General features: G+C 37.2%; 1 protein-coding gene and 1 long non-coding RNA gene across 2 annotated transcripts in view; both read right to left on the bottom strand.

Annotated features, from left to right (window-relative positions):
- Positions 1-21,283, bottom strand: part of znrf1 (zinc and ring finger 1) — a 65,397-nt gene that overhangs the window by 36,405 nt on the left and 7,709 nt on the right.
- Positions 1,913-5,728, bottom strand: LOC147837663 (uncharacterized). The gene is made up of 2 exons (XR_015526332.1): positions 4,188-5,728; positions 1,913-4,124 (listed from the first exon to the last, which is right to left on the bottom strand). It is a non-coding gene; the product is annotated as an uncharacterized LOC147837663 (long non-coding RNA).

Raw genomic sequence — 21,283 nt, 5'->3', positions numbered from 1 at the left:
CTGTCCTGTCAGGTGTGATGCTGGCTATTACAGTTCAAAACACAGAAACATTTGACCTTGCGTTGAGTCATTGATGAAACTTCTCATCAGTTCTCAACAGATAAAATACCATGATAGCACTTGTATGCTTATTTGCTGCTTATTCCAATTGCACTGCCTAGGAAGAGAAATCACAGCAGAAAAAGGTCATTTTTATTTATTTTTTTGCAACAGAAAACTGTTCTTGGAGCTTTAGATGATTTCAGTTGAACCACTGAAGAAACATGGAACGATTTGATGATGTTTTCGGTTACTTTTCTGCATGTCTTGGAAAGGCATGGCCCGGTTTAAGATTCTGACGGTATGATAACCTTGAATAAAAAATATCAAGGCTTGACAGTATTGTGGTTACTGCTCTAAAATATATTCTTGTTAAATGTCTGGGAAAAAAACAAAAAACTTTTTCTCCTTTGATCAATATATATCTTACTTTGAGAAACATTTAAAATATTTTGGAGCAGTAAACATGTCAGGCTAAGTAATTCAAATGAATCATTGACTTCGGTCTTCATTTGTTTCAAAAACACAGATTTCTTTACAATTTAAAATGGCATCTTTAGATCTCTTTTCTGCTGGAGATACTGTTATCCTAAAAAACTAAAAAATTCTTACACACACCTTAGGAACAGTATAATAGACTATTTTGGAGGTTTTAAAACCTTGAGTTTTCCAAACTGCGGTATACCTTGAAAACGGTTATCGTCCCATGTCTTGGAACCATTGCCATCTATGGAAGAAGAGAGAGCTCTCAGTCTTCATCTTAAATATTTAAATTTGGGTTTTGAACAGGTCTTAAGAGACTGGAAAAACATGATGATAAATAGTTAATGACAGGATTTGAATTTTTGCCTGAACTAACCCTTTACTCTTAATTTCTAGAGTAAACTATCACTTAAAATTGAAGTGAAACAGAGCTTGAACCTTTGCTATCAGGGTTGGGGCTCTGGTTAGGGGGAAGACTGCAAGTAAAAAGAGCCGAAAAGAGCAATGGGGCCCTCAGTCAGTGCAGTCCTAAAGGCTGCTGGGAAGACCAGCTGCTTGCTCTCACAGTGCGTGGCTTAATTAGACACTGTATTGGTCTTAATGAGCTCTGGCTCAAGCCAGGCCATTAATGGGAGACTGAACGTTTGGAACTTTTTGTGGGTTAATTGCTGCCGTTGTGTGCTATAGTGGTCAAGAGGGACAGCTAATGGTCAAAAAGACACTTTAACCTGAATTTATCCTTGATTGCACCTTAAAAAATGTAATTTACTTCGGATTGGGAGGTTTTGTTTTGCTAATTTTCAATCAAAGCTGTTCATCAGTTTTACCTCGTAAAACAACCCAGGCTCAAAACGCAAAGAGCATCTCCTTGTGCACGTATCTGAAATAGAGCTGTTTCGCTCCACACCTGTTAAAGTGTCCCCTGGCTCTCATCCTCCAGGCTGACGTGTTTCTCAAGCAGAGCTGACTGCTCCGTCTGATCTCCATGCATTTTTGATGATACCTCCGCATTTAGTCCATGCACCGTTCCCCACGGCCAACGATGAAGAGGTCAAAAAAACTTAAACGATCACACCAGACTCCTGCTTACCAATGACTCACCTACACTGCTCCACTGTACAAAATACTAGTTCCCTTTTAAAATAGTAAAGATAGGATGTTTATTAGCCACATATATTCATTTTATGTAGCCTGTATATGACTCTCAAGGTGCCCGTAGCCATTTCAGAAATGCATTTAATAAATCACTTAAGCACCACGGTTTCCACTAAAAACCTTTAATGTTCTACTGAAAAAAGTCGTTTACATCCTGGCTTGGTAGTGAGGAGATAAACAGCAAATTTCCATTTTTTGGGTAGCTTGCCAGAACATCTAATATTTTCTCCCTTCCAAAAAAAAAAAAAAAAAAAAAAAAAAAAAAAAAAAAAACATCATGTAAAACAAGCATGCTTTTTCCCCCACATAAATATGTTCCAAAACTTGATTTCAAGTGCTCCAAATGTTGTATGTGTTTTCCACGTTCCAAATGTGTTGTGTGTGTGCTTTACGTGTTGCATGTGTTCCAAATGTGTTGTGTGTTATACATGTGTTTTGTGTTCTACATGTGTTCCAAATGTGTCCTAAATGAGTTGTTTTATGTGTGTTCTAAATGTGTTGTTTTTGTGTTTCATGTGTGTTTTAAATTAGTTTTGCGTTTAACGTGTGTTCTAAATGTGTCATGTGTGTGTTTCACATATGTCTCAAATGTGTTTTTTTTCTCCCTTCCAGAAAGAACACATTGGAACACATAAAGGACAAATGAAACTTTTTTCCCCAAATGTTCACGTGAAAATGTTCCAAAAACTTAATTTGTATGTGTTCCAAATGTGTTCTGTGTCGTTCACAGGCGTTCTGTGTTTGACATGTTCTAAATGTGGTCTGTGTGTGGTCCAAATGTGTTCTGTTTTACACATGTGTTCCAAATGTGTTCTGTGTGTGTTCCACGTGTTCTGTTTTTCACATGTTCTGTGTCTGTTCTGAATGTGTTTTGTTTCACATGTGTTCCAAATGTGTTCTGTGTGTTCCACGTGTTCTGTTTTTCACATGTTCTTTGTCTGTTCTGAATGTGTTTTGTTTCACATGTGTTCCAAATGTGTTCTATGTGTGTTCCACGTGTTCTGTTTTTCACGTGTTCTAAATGTGTTCTGTACGTGTTCCAAATGTGTTTTGTTTTTCCACATGTGTTCCACGTCTGTTCCAAATGTTCCACGTCTGTGTTTTGTTCCACATGTGTTCCAAATGTGTTCTATGTGTGTTCTATGTGTGTTCTGTTTTTTACGTGTTTTAAATGTGTTCTGTAAGTGTTTTATGTGTGTTTCGAATGTGTTCTGTGCGTTTTTTCATGTTTAAATGTGTTCTGTGTGTCTTCCACCTGATTTCCAAATGTGTTCTGTGTGTGTTCCACATGTGTTTCAAATGTTATGTGTGTTCCTTATGTTTTTCTTCACGTTTTAAATGTTTTCCATCTGTGTTCCAAATGTGTTCTGTGTTTTTCTACGTGTTCTTTGTGTGTGTTTCACATGTGTTCTGTGTTTAACAAGTGTTTTAAATGTGTTCTGTACATGCTCCAAATGTGTTCTGTTTTTTCATGTGTTCTAAATGTGTTCTTTGTGTGTTCCATGTGTGTTTCAAATGTGTTCTCTGTGTTCCATTGGTGTTCCAATTGTGTTCATTGTGTGTTTCACGTTTTTATGTAAATGCTGAAAATGTGATATCTACATTTTATATTATACTCAATGATTTTTACATATGAACTTTATTGAACCCAAAATCTTTATTTCGAAATTATTGCATAAACATCATTAATATGTTACACTCTCACTGTAATCCTGTATTTTTTTTTTATTTATATTAACAAAAATACATATGCATCCTTGATTTAGTTCCCCATAACAATCCTTATTAAGTCTGTCAGTCAAAGTATTGATCTTTGTCTCTTTACGGGGCAGCCTAAAAGGATCAGTGTTTTCTAAAGAGTATTCAAACAAACGGGTTGATCACAATTAAGGCTTTTACAGATACCAGCGATGCTTAATCAATCAGCAGAGACATGACTCTGTAAAAGACTCACTGAACTGCATCACAATTAACAGTGACAAACAGCAAATAAATATATTGTGCCTTTTTGAATGATATAGAATACACTTGATTCAAACAGAAAAATGGATATGCTGTAATGTTGCCAGTAATATCAGCACATCAGCATATACACTCACTGGCCACTTTATTAGGTACACCTCACAAGTACCGGGTTGGACCCCCTTTCGCCTTTAGAACTGTCTTAATCCTTCATGGCAGAGATTCAACAAAGTACGGGAAATATTCCTCAGTGATTTTGGTCCATATTGACATGATAGCATCATGCAGTTGCTGCAGATTTGTCTGCTGCATATCCATGATGCGAATCTCCCGTTCCAATATATCCCAAAGTTGCTCTGGTGACCGTGGAGGCCATTTGAGTACAGTGAAGGCATTGTCATGCTCAAGAAACCAGTCTGAGATGATTTGCGTTTTATGACATGGTGCATTATCCTGCTGGAAGTAGCCACCTGAAAATGGGTACACTAGGGTCAGGAAGGGATGGACATGCTCAGCAACAATCCTCAGGTAGGCTGTGGCGTTGATACGATGCTCAGTTGGTACTAATGGGCCCAAAAGTGTGCCAAGAAAATATTCCCCACACCATTACTCCACCACCACCAGCCTGAACCTTTGATATAAGGCAAGATGGACCTATGCTATCATGTCATTGATGGCAAATTCTGATCATACCATCTGAATGGCGGAGCAGAAATTGAGGCATAATTTTTCCAATCTTCTATTGTCCAATTTTGGTGAGCCTGTGCGAATTGTAGCCTCAGTTTTCTGTTCTTAGCTGACAGGAGAGGCACCTATTGTGGTCTTTTGCTGCAGTAGCCCATCAGCCTCAAGGTTTGATGTGTTTCGCATTCAAAGGTGCTTTTCTGCAAACCTCAGTTGTAACGAGTGGTTATTTGAGTTACCGTTGAGTTTCTTTTAGCTCAAACTAGTCTGGCCATTCTCCTCTGGCATCAACAAGGCATTTGCGCCCACAGAACTGCCGCTCACTGGATATTTTTTATTTTTCGGACCAAAACCCTAGAGATGGTTGTGCGTGAAAATTACAGTAGATCAGCAATTTCTAAAATCCTCAGACCAGCCTGTCTGGCATCAACAAACCATGCCATGTTCAAAATCACTTAAATCAGCTTCCTTTCCCATTCTAATGATCAGTTTGAACTGCAGCAGATTGTCTTGACCATGTCTACATACCTAAATGCATTGAGTTGCTGCCATGTGATTGGCTGATAAGAAATTTTGATAACAAGTAGTTGGACAGGTGTACCTAATAAAGTGGCCGGTGACTGTATCGTAAAATTCAATATCCGGTGCATAAAATATACGTGGGAATAATTAGAGGTACATTCCGATGTGGCAACCCCTGATAAATAATAGACTAAGCCAAAGTAAAACGAATGAATGAATTGTGTCAATGCTACATTGTGAGATTGTAGCACTTTCAAAAATTTGTGTCAGTTTTTCAGATATACTTCTTTCTTTTTATCTAGATTAGCTAGTTGGTTTGGTTCATGGCTTATAATACTTAAATGGATTTTTAAAAATCTCTATGGGGAAAATGAATAAGAAAAATACTGAAAGTGAAGTGAGTGGGAGTTAATGCAACTCTTTAAAATAACTTCGCAAACAGTTTTGTTCAAACCAAGAAAGTAGATCAGATATTCATTGTGCAGTACTAACATACATGATATCTCAGCATAGTCAGTGAGTTGCACTTGCAATGCAGATTACATTAGCATCATTGTTTACAAAGCTTTGCTTGGTTTCTGTGTATGCTCAATAATTCAAAAAAACTTTCATTTTTTTATGCTGCACAAACTGAAACAGGTTTTAGTGTGACAGCCCTATTAAAATGCTTGAATGAATCTGAAATGGTCTGACACCATAGCAATGAACAGTAACAAAATTGCAACCAAAAACCGTGAAATATCCCTGATAATAACATTTTGATACTGTGACGACACTAATATGTTATTATTTAAATGAACAAATGCCGCTTGTAAACACAAACAGGCCTGAGTAGAAGCAGGAAACATTGCCTGACTCAGCAGAAAACCACACACACACACACACACACACACACACACACACACACACACACACACACACACACACACGCGCGCGCGCGCGCGCACACACACACACACACACACACACACACACACACACACACACACATATACTGTATATATATATATATATATATATATATATATATATATATATATATATATATATATATATATATATATATAGTGATAAAATCTAAAAATATTATATAATATAAAAACAATATAATAGAATAAGATAATAACAGAAAAGTAATAGTAATATAAAAACCTATTATCTGAATAAATGCAGAAGCTGTGTATTGTCTCTTTATAAAAAGCAAATACAAATCCATCCAAAGTTTTTAGAATGAGCACAGCTGAAAAAGAAATTATATATATTTATAGAGAATAAAATAAAGCACCAATTAATTTAAGCAAAAAAGCAACAAATTAATTAAAAAATAATATTTTTTATATTAAAAACTATTTAAAAAATAATAAATATGTTATTAATTATGTTATTATTTAAATGAACAAATGCCGCTTGTAAACACAAACAGGCCTGAGTAGAAGCAGGAAACATTGCATGACTCAGCAGAAAACCACACACACACACACACACACACACACACACACACACACACACACACACACACACACACACACACACACACACACACACACACATAAAAACAGGTCAAACCATTAAAAAGTGTTAAGCGCCTCAGGACCGACTAGAAACCACAACTGCCCAGACAACGGTGACTTCCTGGGACCGATCATTTGTCATAACACACTCTAGCTTAGCGCTAGCGATACACACATCCATCACTGCGCACACAACCTGAAGCTCTCTTTCATTCGCCAGCCTCTTTCATTACAAAATATTGATCGGTAAAATATATAACTACTCTAGGGACGTAGTGAAGCGTCTCCGGTGCTCAAGTTAAGACAGTGTTGGTGTTTAATGTCTTGTCGCCATTAAAATTCACCCCTTTTGAATTTCTCTCAGTCTGACCTTTGGGTTTCTAAAAGGACGACAACTGACGCACGTCAACACTGAAACATGGTAATACTTCATTGTCTGCTCTTTTTTACTGAGGTGGCTGCATTTTGAACAGTATACAATGATTCTGACAGCAAATAGAAAGAGAGAGGTCATTTAAACGAGTTCAGTTTTCAAGAAAAATGCATTATTTTGCCAAGCTAAGCAAAGAATATATATTTAGCAATTCAAACAGTCCTTGGTGGACAGTGGAAGCTATAATAATGGCATATGGAAACAGTAGAGCAAACAACATATTCAGAAATGAGCTTTCAGGATTCATAAGCCTAAAATGTCTCTATAATTTCCACATATTAATATGGTATTTGTATAATTGTAGTTGCATCTGTATTATATTTAAGTATCTTTTTCCATAAAGTTTCCAATGTTAGTTTGCATTTATTTAAAGGTCTGTGCACACCGGGACGCTTTTTGCTCACGTTTTCTGTCGACATTTAACGCCTTGTGACTAAATAAAGGGGGTCAATGTGATCATGCGCACAAACACGCAAAACGCCAGGCATAAAAGCGTCGTATTTAAAAAACGGCCTCATGCTCATTTTTTTTTTTTGTTTTGACATGCCGTATTAAAACCTTTTACACCAATCAAGTTGGCACTTTTGTTCACGTGCACAGAGCTGCTGAAGTTAAAGTAAACAGCACTTGGAGGCGCTCAAGCGCAAAACTGTCAATGTGAACGCACGTTGAAGATGCCCAGAGGCGATATGAACATGGAGCTGCTTATTGGTCTGATCAACAATAATCATTTCTTCATCACTAGAGCTGGAGCTGCTGTTTGAACCATCCATAACAAGCATGTCAACTTTGTCTTCTTTTTCTGTGTTACAAGCGGGTGTCAGAAGCTTAAAGTTGTGTAGCGCCATCTAACGTCAAGAAGTAATTTTGCATACTCTTCTGCTCGACGCCAGTGAAAATAGCTTGGGTTTGAATCTTTAAAAACGTCTTAAAAAAAGGTTACAATAAATGCAAACGTAAAAATCGCCCTGGTCTGTATGAGCCTTAAATCTGAGTCAAATTAAAATTTAAAATGTTTATTTTGCTAGCGCATTTTTTTTTTAGGCGAACGATTAATCGGTGCAAGTTAATCCACTGAAAAAACGTTTGTTTTGGTAATTTTCAACCAAAGTCTGTTTGCTGAAGCACAATATTCTTAACCACACCCCTCTTACCGCTAGCTTGCTATGAGAGAAATAAGAAATCCCCGCCCCCTACTCAATATTCGATTTAAGTTGATCTTACATTAGCATACTGAAATAAAAGTCTCAGCTGTAAGGCTGTGTTATTAGTTTCAGCATGTCACAATCACCAGCGATCTAATACTGGCAGATCGCTGGCAAACATGCACATCGATTAAAGGATTACAAATCTGGCGGTATATGGACTACAAGTTCCAGTCATGCACCGCTCACACGCACCTGTTCCTTATTGGGTTGATTACACACACTCACGAGCTGCTCATTAACTGATTAAAGGGACTTTGTAAACAGTATTGAAAACATTACGACACACTTTCCTTGCCGTGTTAGACCCTTGTCTTGTTTTATTGTTAACTCCTGTCTGCCTTCTGACCACTCGCCTGATATTTGACTATGACTCTAGATTTTCTGTGTACATCTGTTTGGCCCTGTGTTGACTGTTGCTTGCCTGACCATTCTCAATAAACCTGCATTTGGATCCGCACCTCCCTTGTCCACGTCTGCTTCTCATTACAGAGGTTGTTATCTGAGAATAACATACCTTGCAATATCATAATTAACCATATCAGAATCGAGCACTCCAGAGAGCCCTACAATAATGTCAACAAGCACATCTTTGGATTTTATGAATTCGTGAACACTTTTTCTAATCATATTTTCAAAACCTCAATACTTCATTAATTGTTAAAAGGGTTTTAATTTCAATTCCACATGAGGGCTAATTATTTTGACTTCAACTGTATATCCCATTCATCACTTGCATTATTAGCCAAACACTGAGAAGCAGACAGAAAAGGGGAGGCGTGCGAGTGAAGAGCGAGACAAGGACGTAAAGATGGTGACACAGCACTGTGGAAGAAGGAAAGAGAGCGAGAGAGAAGACAGCATGACAGCTTCCTTTAAAGCAATGCCCGTCAGGACAGTATTTCTGCATCTGCAACAAGCAGCTCCGCTGTTTGAAGGCTCAGATTCACAAGCAGACGAGTCAAGGGCATTTCCCTGTCACTGCTTTTGCGAGGGTGTTATGTATTAGCTTATTCAGCACAAGTGTGTTTGTGTACGAGTGCGCAAGTGCCTCCATATCGCTCTTTTTAAGGTTGTACACAAACATGTCAATCTGAGGAGTGTATATGGCTGAGGAAATCTGTCGTGCTCTTTTACTTATGCACTGAAAAAAGGATTCATTGGATTTACTACATTTTTTTAAAGTAAGTGGTTGTAAACAATGTATACAGGCTGAATTTAAACAAACATATCACACTGAGTAATATTCAACTTGATTTGTTTGTTTAAATTCAGCTCAAATAAATTGTTTGCAACAATGAACCTTTTTTTTCAGTGTGTAGTTGAGCAGTTGCCAAGTACACAAGCTTGTCTTGCAATATTTTACATGTGTATTTTACATACATACCAGGGCCGGAGTGGGACTCATTTTCAGCCCTGGAGTTTCAAGCCAGACCGGCCCACCTCAGTTCATGACTGATTCCAATTCAGTTACTAATGGCACTATCACGTCTTTTTCAAGAAAACTGCTGCTTTAGAAATTCAAATGTTCAACAGCCCTAACAGTATTTAATGTCTTAACAATAAAATCGAAAAAAATAAAAAACGATTTTTCATGGGAGATTCGAACACAGGTCTGCGACATTGAAACGCCACATTGGCGCTATTACAGTGAGAGTAAAAAATAACTAATGACTTGCGACCCTTAAGACACACCACCACTTTCTTTTGATGGCTCAATCTTTTTCTCCTATTTTTAGATTTCTCATCAAGTTATGTCAGATTTATTAATGTAGTGAATCATTTGATTTTCATTGAGCAGGTGTATTATTCATTTTATTCTTATATTCACTAAGGTGCCGCTGTTTGGAGTCGATAGTTACATTACATCATCATCATTAACGTTAGTTAACCTGCAGGCTGCATTTTTCTCACGGGGCTGCGAGAAAATAAATAAAAAGAGCGGCACTGCGGCAAAATAATGAATAAAAAGAGTAAAGCTATGGTCAAATAAATAAATAGAAGAAAAAAGTGTGACTGCTGAGAGTGCAAGCAGCTAGGGACACCGGCCCTCGCGGCCAAAAAACAGACTGGCCCACCGGGAATTCTCCCGGTCCTCCCGATTAGCCAATCCGGGCCTGATACATACTAGGAAAATTATGAATGATTATTGTGAGTGGTACAAATGTGGACACTTGGTCATGGAAGTCCTGTATGTAGCAGAGCCGGAGTGGGACTCCTTTTCAGCCCTGGAGTTTCAAGCCTTAGACGGGCCCACCTCAGTTCATAACCGACTATATTAAAATAACGTCATTTCCAATTCAGTTTAATAACACTATCACGTCTTTTTCAAGGAAACAGCTGCTTTAGAACTTTCAATGTTTTTTTATAAATATGAGAACATTAAAGGGCAGCTAAATCTTCAACACTATTCTTTAAAACATCACAATGTCCTTTCCTGCAATATCTGAATATATATTCTGGGCATAATTCTTTGTAGATATTTAGTCCTTTATAACGGTGGTCACACAAATAATAAAAATAAAAATATGTACACCTACATAAATAACCCAAACAGTATTATATGTCTAAACACTAAAAATGAAGAAGAAAAAAAACAAGTTCAATACTTATATTCCCAGCTGTATATATGCAGTATATATAGTGTAATTTGGATTCAAATTTGAAAATGGAGAGCATGAAAGCTTTATCTGCATGGTGTTGTAAACAAATACTAAAGACCAAAACCAAAGATGACATTTGTAAAAAAAAAAGTCATATGCCAAAGTTATTAAATTATCAAAATTTTAAAGATTAATCACGAACAAGTATTGGCCAATATAAGCTGCAATGGATGCTGTTCTGGAATGACAATGATCTCAAAGAGTATCAGTCTAGCATAAAAGGTTAAAAGACAAATAATGCATTTAAATACAGATAAAAAAAGCGTCTGCAAAAAAACAAAACAAAAACAAAATCAATATTGCACGTTGCTTTCTTCGAATATCATCTCTGAAAGAATGAGGAGGCTGGCTTATTGTGTCTGGACACCAGCGGTCATCTGAATCAGAGCCTCCAGCCGGCGCTTCTGAATGGAACAATCAGGATGTCCATACATGGGCGTAAGCGCGTGTTCACATGACATCAGAAGCAACTCTCCTCAACTAGTTTCAACTTATTACCTTTAGTGGGAAAAGAACAGCTGTTTCCATGGCAACAGCGGAACGAGAGGGAGGTAATGACATGGAGAGGCAGAGCAGCGCGCGTGTGTGTGTGTGTGTGTGTTGGAGATGCAGACATACTGTTTTTCTCTGTAAACTTCCTGATTACAGGATGTTGTTTTGGCCCTTGAGAGAAAAGACGGGGTATATTTTTCCTGTCGATAGCACGCGAACGATCACAAAACAATGTGTAACGTTTTAAAATAGAAGAAAGTGAGTATATAATCAGTGGCATATGGGACACTCTACATCGCAGATTCACCAGCTTTTTTAACAGTGAAATTGAACAGTCATAATCTTTTCATTTAGGCAAGATGCACAGTTACTAAAAAAGCACTAAGCGAACTTTGCCAGATGACGTTGATAAATGAAAACACCAAATGAAAGCGCTCATTTAACCCAACAAGACTTTTTGACATCTCTGATATAGTTACTAGACATGCCCCTTTACTGCTGATTGGCTGCAAGTGTGATTTGGCATGGAAAGCGTTTTTTCTTTAACATTCATTCATTCATTTTCTTTTTCTGGGGTCGCCACAGCGGAATGAACTGCCAAATTATATACATATGTTTGACACAGCAGATGCCCTTCCAGCTGCAACCCCACACTTAGAAACACCCATTATTTCTCATTTACAGACATACAGCCAATTTAGCTTATTCAATTCACCTGTACCACGTCTTTGGACTTGTGGGGGAAACCCACCTAAACATGGGAAGAACATGCAAACTCCACACAGAAATGTCAACTAACCCAGCCGGGGCTCAAATCAGCAACATTCTTGCTGTAAGGCGATTGTGCCACCCACTGCATCACAATGACACCTTCTTTAACATAAACATTAATATTTAGACATTAGTAGGACATTTTTATAACCAACTTGCATTTTGTTTCTACTTTTTTTTGTAATTGTTACTTTGAAGATTAGTCATTTGACATTGAGTAATATATAATGGACTTTTTCCCTCTGTCTCTTAAACTTTTTCCTGTCAATAATATACTGTTCTGTTAAAAAAAGCCTAAAAAGACATAGTTAAAAAAATTAACAATTAAAACCACGTGACAACATTCGCCAACCAAAAAGTCCAGTTCAGTAAATAGATAAAAGCTTCAGTTTGGCAGCGTCTCTGTAATTAAGTCAAGCACTACTTGCTAATTTCTTTAAAAGTGTTTGTGATGATGTGCATAGTCACGTGATAATATTTATCACCACTGTAAATATGTTTTGAAGAGTCTCCAAGTGTGCGTTACCTCAGGCGCTGTTCTATGAAAATATGCAATGTTTGACAAACTAGCAAAGATATATGGTTACTGAGTGTTTATGTTTCTAAATCTTATTTTGTCAATTTTGTTAAAGTAAATAGACATTCTGTGTTTGATTGACACATGCGGAACCATAATAATGGCTTTGCTAAACAGAGCACACACATATGTGACCAGACACTGGCAGTCAATAACAGATTAGTTTGCAATAATAAGCTGCATTCATTTGCATTATATGGTATTTGTTACATTTACACAGAACTGACCCAGCTGGGGCTCGAACCAGCAACTTTCTTGCTGTGAGGCTACCCACTGCACCACCGTGCTAATTTGCGTTGAATCAATAAGTTAAAATTGTTCTCTAATGTCTACATAGTAGGCATGTGACTTAGGTAAGTTCACAAATTCCCCATAAGCAGTTTATAAGCTCATTTATTACCCCATAAATTAACCATAGAATCAGAAGGTCCTTATTGACCATATTTGGAGTGGTCATGAATATTAATGAGCTCTGCTCTAACACAGCTCTCAGTGCTTGCTCTCTCTCTCAAAAACACACACAGCATGTTGTAATCTTAAATATAAACGTGCAAAATAATCATACTTGATTTGTTATTAAATATTTTAACAAGCAGAGTTAAAATATAAATCTAAACAGTAAAATAATGTGATGCAGAAGTTTATTTTAGCATGGAATGAATGAGCTATCTAATATAAACCACAGACAGGGCCGGAGCAAGCTAAACTGCCGCTCTAGGCAAAGGACAATCACTCCGCCCTCAACCTGAAAGTGAAAACGGAAATAAATAACCGGTTATCAAATTGAAGAGCGGGGGTGGTCCCGGACATAAAGCCTGGATCAACTGAGAACGCGGGTGTTTAGGGATGTGTCGCGGATGCCACCCTCTCTATTTTGCCGCCCTAGGCGTGGATATAACTAAGGCGGTGGGGGGTGAGGGAGGTGTTGCGGACATAACTGAGGACGCCGGTGTTGAGTGAGGTGTCGCAGACGCCGCCCTCTGTATTCTGACGCCCTAGGCGGTCGCCTAGGTTGCCTCTATGGACACGCCGGCCCTGACCACAGACAGTAATCTGTTTTGCTCAAAAAAAGTTGTGTTGTTGGTAAATTTTAGGCTAAATTACAACTAAACTTGACAAAAGAGACCAACAGAGGTAAACTTTGTTGTATTTTTAAGCTATATGCAGCCAGGAATTTATATCAACCTCTGCATAAACAGATGATGTTTATTAAAGTGTGTTGCTAGTCTTTTACTTCAGAAAAGGGATGACACAATACTTAAATATGCATTAAACACAATACTCAGCAGTCTACATTTGACATTACATCAAAACATGATAAATTAACAAAAGGTACAATTAAATATACCTTATGACTCTTCATGCTGTTGCTAAATAAACTTTTAATCTGTATATCCTGCATTTTGCATTCTGATGAGCTCTAAAGCTATGGCTGGTGGAGTTTAGTATCACTTTAGTATTGCTTAGTATCGCATCTGAAACAAACTGGTCCCCATGAATATACCTGTGAGCAGATGATTTGAAAGTTAATCAAAAGTTACGAATAGCTGTGAGATTTCCTTGGTATTTATGGCACACGAAAGTTTTCACACGTCACCGCTGCTTGAGGGAGGAGCTGCATATAATTGTGAAAACTAAAACACATCTCTAGGGCGACACCAGCCGCCCTTGTGCAAGTCGCAGGTTTATTTTTGCTTCTCCCCTACGTATAATAGCAAGGTTTGTTGGCTGCTCGATGGAAACTGTTGTCATGGCCTCTCGCGGTCAGCTTATAGGCTAGCGGTCTGCACTAGCGGCCCCTCCGGCAGCTGTCATTCACATGCAGGACGGGTGAATGAGCGACGGGCGCAGGGGAAGCATCTCTCCCTCTGGGTCTCATTGAAACGAGTGTGCCAGTGTTGAGGGGGTGGCAGGATTGTTGAGGCCGTGTGGAAGACTGAAAACAGCGGTGGTGGAAAGCGACAGGGTTGTCACAGCAACAGCCGACCTGCTTCCACTGTGCAGTGTGGAGCTGTGTTTTCATTCACAGGGGTCCTATGTAGTGCACACTGCTGCCTAAGTAAGGGATACGTGTATGTGGCAAAGTGTTGTGCATTGACAATTACGTTTCAGTCAAACCTACATAAACAATTTAAATATATAGAATAAGGTGTGACCCATATATAAATACATTCATATTGTGTGTATTTAATATTGATTTATGTAATATTTGAATACATTATGTATAAAATGTTTATAATATACATTATATTTATTTAAAAATATATTTAAAAACATCCTAAGCAGTAATTGTACACATTTATTAGGGTTGAGCTTGGTCAGTACCTGGATGGGAGGCCACTTGGAAAAACTAGGTTGCTGTTGGAAGTGGTGTTAGAGAGGCTAGCATGGGGCACTCAACATGTGATGTGTGTGAGTCCTTATGCCCCAGTAAAAAGTGAAGGGGACACTATACTCTCAGTGGGTGACATCTTTTGGATGAGACGTTACACTGAGATCTCGACTCTTTGTGGTCAAATTCCCTCTATCTGCCCTTACAACCATGGCCTCCCAATCATCCCCATCTACTGACTTGGCTCTATCACTGTCTCTTCACTCCACCAATAGCTGGTGTGTGGTGAGCGCACTGGCGCCGTTGTCCTGTGGCTGCCGTCGCATCATCCAAATGGATGCTGCACACTGGTGGTGGTGTGGAGAGGCCCATACACAATAAATGCGCTATATAAATACATATTACATTACATTTAAGTACAGTTTCGGTCATCATATTCAATATTGTTCAATTTAATTTAAACTAAATGAAAATGAATTGGCAACTAACTACAACACAATATACACTAGTTTTTTTTCATTCAACATTTATTTTAAGTAACAAATAATTATTTTAGTTTTAGTTGACAATAACCTACCTGTTTTAATTTTAAAGAGTATTTTAATATTGTCCATTTATCAGGCCATTTATTATAACATATATTATAACAACCCAGGCTCATTCTGAAAATGTACCTCTATATACATTTCTGGAGAGCACCAAAGATGTCCCAGGAGCTATACTTTTTTCTCAGTTTTTGTTTTCGAGAATCCACCGCTGTGTATGCTATTGAGATCTCAAATATCTCTCGCGTGTGCTATCTGCGCCAGCTCTTCTCGCGTAAATATAACAGAGGCTGCTGTCGACTGACTGATCGATCGACAGACCCACCCTCCTCCTTCCCTAAACCCATCCAAAAGTGTTTTCAATAACACAGATTGACCCGTCAGTAACGTTAATAGTTCTTCATTTTTACCATTCATTCATTCATTCATTTTCCTTCAGCTTAGTCCCTTTATTCATCTGGGGTAGCCAAAGTGGAATGAACTGCCAACTTATCCAGCATATGTTTTACACAGCGGATGCCCTTCCAGCTGCAACCCAGTGCTGGGAAACATCCATACACACTCATTCACAAGCATACGGCCAATTTAGTTTATTCAATTCACCTAAAGTGATTTAGGGCGAGGCAGTGGCGCAGTAGGTAGTGCTGTCGCCTCACGGCAAGAAGGTCGCTGGTTCGAACCTCGGCTCAGTTGGAGTTTCTGTGTGGAGTTTGCATGTTCTCCCTGCCTTCGCGTGGGTTTCCTCCGGGTGCTCCGGTTTCCCCCACAGTCCAAAGACATGCGGTACAGGTGAATTGGGTAGGGTAAATTGTCCGTAGTGAATGTGTGTGAATGTTGATGTGGCTGGAAGGGCATCCGCTGCGTAAAAACTTGCTGTATAAGTTGGTGGTTCATTCTGCTGTGGCGACCCTGGATTAATAAAGGGACTAAGCCGACAAGAATTAATGAATAGTGTCTTATTAAGAACATGCTAATTCCTCACATTCACACATGTACTCAATACACTATGGGCAATTAGTTCAACCAATTCACTTATTACCGCATGTCTTTGAACTAGTGGGGGAAACCGGAGCACCCGGAGGAAACCCACACGAACACGGGGAGAACATGCAAACTCCACACAAAAACGCCAACTGACCCAGCTGGGACTCGAACCAGCAACCTTCTTGCTGTGAGGCGACAGTGCTAACCATGGAGCCACCATACAACTAAGAATTTCATTTTAATTTAACATAATTGTTGAATATTAAATATTAACATGTCAACATACATTGTAGTCCACTTTGAGGACACTTCGCAGCGTTTAGAAATAAGCCCTGATTGTCTCTGTTTATGTGCATGTCTGATTTTGTTTTTGGGACTGTCTTCCTTTTGTGTCAGTAAGATGCCGCGCATGTGTGTGCATCTGTGTCTTTGCATAAATGTATTACACCGTGAGCTAAGAGAGAGAGAGAGCAGAAATAATTTGAGAGAGTGACCTATATTTCTTGAATCCTGCTGCCAGACAGATCAGCACAGATGTTCCACAATCCCAACATTCCTAAAAGACTTGCCATCAAAACCAGCACCGTAACACTCTATTTTTGGCCAGAATTATTGTGACATGTTGATGTTGACTTCAAATGTCATCTTAAAGGGATAATTAAAAGCCTGACATTATTTATTCACCCTTTCGGACCTTTAAGAGTTCTTTATTCTTCTGAAACATGTTATAAGGCATTTTGAAGTATACTGAAATCCTGTAACCATTGACTTACATAGTATTTGTTTTTTCTTACTGTGGATGGCCACAGGTTTTCAGCCTTTTTCAAAATATCTTCTTTCAGTGTTCAACAGAAGAAACAAACTCATAAAGGTTTGAAAGGGTGATTTTTGTTTTTGGTGTGAACTATCCCTTTGAAGACTTCCATTGTGATACCACTTGAAATTTGAATATATAGTCAAACCAAAAATTATGCAAATACATTAGATTTTTTTTTTTACTAGTGAGTGCGGAACATTATTGTTAATAAATATAGGATAGTCAAAAAAAAGTAAACTATTCCTCAAAAAGCCTTTATACAGTGAACTACAAAGCAAGAGTGACTGAAGAAGCTGCTGTAGGGAAGTTCAGGTTTGCATGAACCTTGTTGACAGCAGAGACAACAGGCTGTCATTGAGGATAAGGGTGAACAAAATATTGTGTAAATACTGTTGACCATTTAGTACTAGGAGTGCAAAGGTACAGACTGCACACAGTTCGGTTCACATCACAGTTTTAGTGTCACAATTTCGGTATGGTTTGCTAAATGATATGTAAAAAAAACATGAATATAAACGTGAATATAAAGTTCACTGAATACATTAAATAAAGGGTAAGTACATATGTAAAATCCAAACTAAGCATTAATTTAGTTAGCTCACAGTTTACTTGTGAATAATTCATCTGTGCATGTCATTAAGAAAAAAAAATAGTTTATTCTTGTAAACTTTAATTAAAATTAAAAAATGCACTTCCTGCTTTTTTTTAGTTAAATTGTCAGATTGATTTGATTTTTGATTTGATTTATTTTGAAAAACAACAAAAAAAATCATACACTTAAAACAATTCTTTAAACAAAAGAGATTTCATCATGGTCGAAATGCACTGAGAAAAATTACTCAGCGGACTGGTAATTGTAACAAATATGAATGTTTTTAACAAAAAAATACATGTTTTTACTTTACCATTTCAGTAACTTACTATGAATTTTTACAAATACAGTTGAAGTCAGAATTATTAGCCCCGTTTGAATTTTTTTCTTCTTTTAAAATATTTTCCAAATGATGTTTAACAGGGCAAGGAAATTTTCACAGTATGTCTGACAATATTTTTTTCTTGGAGAAAGTCTTGTTTGTTTTATATCGGCTAGAATAGAAGCAGTTTAAAATTTTTGAAACACTATTTCAGGAACAAAATTATTAGCCCCTTATATTTTTTCTCGACTTTCTACAGAACAAACTATCATTATCCAAAAACTTGCCTGATTACCCTAACCTGCCTAGTTTACCTAATTAACCCAATTAAGCATTTAAATGTCACTTTAAGCTGTATAGAATTGTCTTGAAAAATATCTAGTAAAATATTATTTACTGTCATCATGGCAATGATAAAATAAATCCTTTATTAGAAATTAGTTATTAAAACTATTATGTTTATAATTGTGTTGAGAAAATCTTAAACAAGAAAAACAGAAAAATTCGTAAAACAGAAATTAGGGAATAAATTAACAAGCGGTCTAATAATTCAAGGGGGCTAATAATTCTGACTTCAACTGTACATTTTTTTTTTTATTATATGCTTTATGCATTATCTTGCATAATATTGACCAGAGTTTTTAGATGAGTGCTTTTCCATGAAACTTTTAAGTAGAATTTACCTAAAATTTGTTATATACTATAAAAAAGGTAGGACTGAATTATTTGAATGACAAAGCAAAATGTTTGTTTTATTATCGTGCCGTAGCCTACATTGTAAAAAAAAAAAAAAAAACTGTTATTTTCTGGTAAATGCTGAGGAACGCCTGCTTTAGACAGACTCATGAGTATTGGGCATCACCTGGAGGTCATATATCTCCACATTTTCAAAAAGACATTTTCAAAAACAACAAAAAGTGCTGTACTGTAACTTTTGCAGCATGGGATGCGCATCATTCATATTTTTAAAAGCGTGAAAGAGCACATGCTGTTGTGTGTGTGCGCTGTGCTTAGCCTCGGACAGGTAGTGTGTGTGTGTGTGTGCGTGTGCGCCGTGCTTAGCCTCGGACAGCAGAGCACACACACATCTAACGCCATCTTAATGTGAGCGCTGTAATGGTCAAATACATGTACAATTGCGTCAGAGTGCGGTGTTTAGTGATTATTCACATTAACCCTCATTTGTGTATTGTGAATAAAAGACATGTAAAAGAGAAACCATATCAGAGCTGCACTATTCTTAAAGTGACAGCGCGCAATATTCCTGCTGACGCCTGTTTTTCATTAATCAAACAACAAAAGGAGAAAATCACTCACTGCTCTTGACTGAAGGACTTTTGTATCTGATTTCTTTTATCTTTGCTATGATGATGGCATATAATATTTTACTAGATATTTTTCAAAATACTAGTATTTAGCTTAAAGTGACATTCAAAGGCTTAATTGGGGTATATAGGCAAGTCATTATATAACAGCAGTTTCTTCTGCAGACAATCAAAAATATATATTACTTAAGGGGGCTAATAATATTGAGCTATTAAGATAGGTTTCAAAATATTTAAACCTGATTTTATACTAGCTGAAATAAAACAAATAAGCCTTTCTCCAGAAGAACAAATATTATAGGAAATACTGTGAAAAAATCCTCTGTAAAATATAATTTGGGAAATATTTAAATATAAAAATAAATTCACAGAAGGGCGAATAATTTTGACTTCAACTGATAATCGTTTTGAACAATCGTCATTACAATTATGACTAATATAATCGTGATTGGGATTTTTCCCATAATCAAGCAGCCCTTACATCGGCATAGACATACATTCAAACATGCACAGAGCCAGTTCAGAGAGTAATTAAAACCCCTTTACTGTCACTGTCCTGCCACCAGTACACTTAAGTTTATATCTTTTTTTTTGCAATTAAATCCTGATCTAATTCGCATTAAGGAAAGGAAAGTTCTAAGATTTCTGAATACATTACCACAGGTTTTTGTTACCACAGTTTTTTGTTACGTAAAAAAAAGTGTAATAAATTAAAACACATTTACAACCTGTGGAACCATTTATGGTTACAATTTTAAACCAAAATATTGTAGTCTAGAAATAAAGCAATCAGGACAAACTATATATCACCTGACAGCTTAAAATGTATAGTTTTCATCTGGTAAGTAATTTTTACCAGATATTACTGAGCAACTGCTATTTATGCTATTCTGACAACTGTCTGCTTTAAAATGAGACCAAGCTTAAATCAGAACACCAAAGCATTAAATATTGGCATTAATATCAGTTGAATATGAGTTTAAGTCGACACTTAAGGGACGACACTTAAGGGGTTAAAGGAATGTTGAAAATGCAATTGTTAAATTTAAAATGCAAAACCTTGGGTATTGTGGCATCTTACACATTTCCGATCATTATCAAGATGGCGTGGTCCTGTTTAACTGCTAATTTTTTACATATTTCGTTATTATTTTCTAAACTATAGTAATAACTTGTGATAATGTGATGACTATTTAAGGTTTGACAGTACAGGGGCTGCGTTTAAAGCAGAGCAGCGAAGGCCAGTGAATGATTACTTGTTTTTTCTAATGGGTGAGCAGCAATGATTAAACAGAGCACTTTTGACAGGGCGATTACTTTTGCTTTTAATCTGCTTGCGTGCCGCAAACAGGTGAGCGAGTGCCTCAATGAGATGACCAGCCTTCAACCCAAACACTACAGCTGGAGCATGAATAGACCTGCTCTGAAAACATCAGACTAGTTGAAGTATGAAGAGAGCATAAATACGGTATGACAGCACTGAAAGGAATTTAGTTTCGACAAAAAGATCACAAATAAATACCGCGTTCTAATTGGAGACTAAACACTGTTACCAACACAATGAGGCAGCTCTTAATCTGAGCAACTTCCTCTCAGTAAACAAACATCAGTGATTCGGTTTTAAATCACCAGTGCTTAATTTTTAAACAATGGCAATTACTGATTATTAGTGGTGCTTTCGCTAAGAAAAGCATTACTAGGATTATGGCTCATACTTATAAACCAGCTCATACTGTTTCTCACATCCCTTATGATATGAACATTTATGACATCTGAGGAAAGGTGAGCAGATTTACGATTTTATCCTGGAAGGCAATAAAACAATTGCTTATTGTAGGATCAAAATCTTTTGGAGTTATTAACATCCTC

Source organism: Danio rerio, chromosome 25 (assembly GCF_052040795.2).
Source record: "Danio rerio strain M-AB ecotype USA chromosome 25, GRCz13ab, whole genome shotgun sequence".
NCBI classification, from domain to species: Eukaryota; Metazoa; Chordata; class Actinopteri; order Cypriniformes; family Danionidae; genus Danio; species Danio rerio.
The sequence above is the reverse complement of the archived record's forward strand: the minus strand, read 5'-3'. Positions and strand labels throughout refer to the sequence as shown.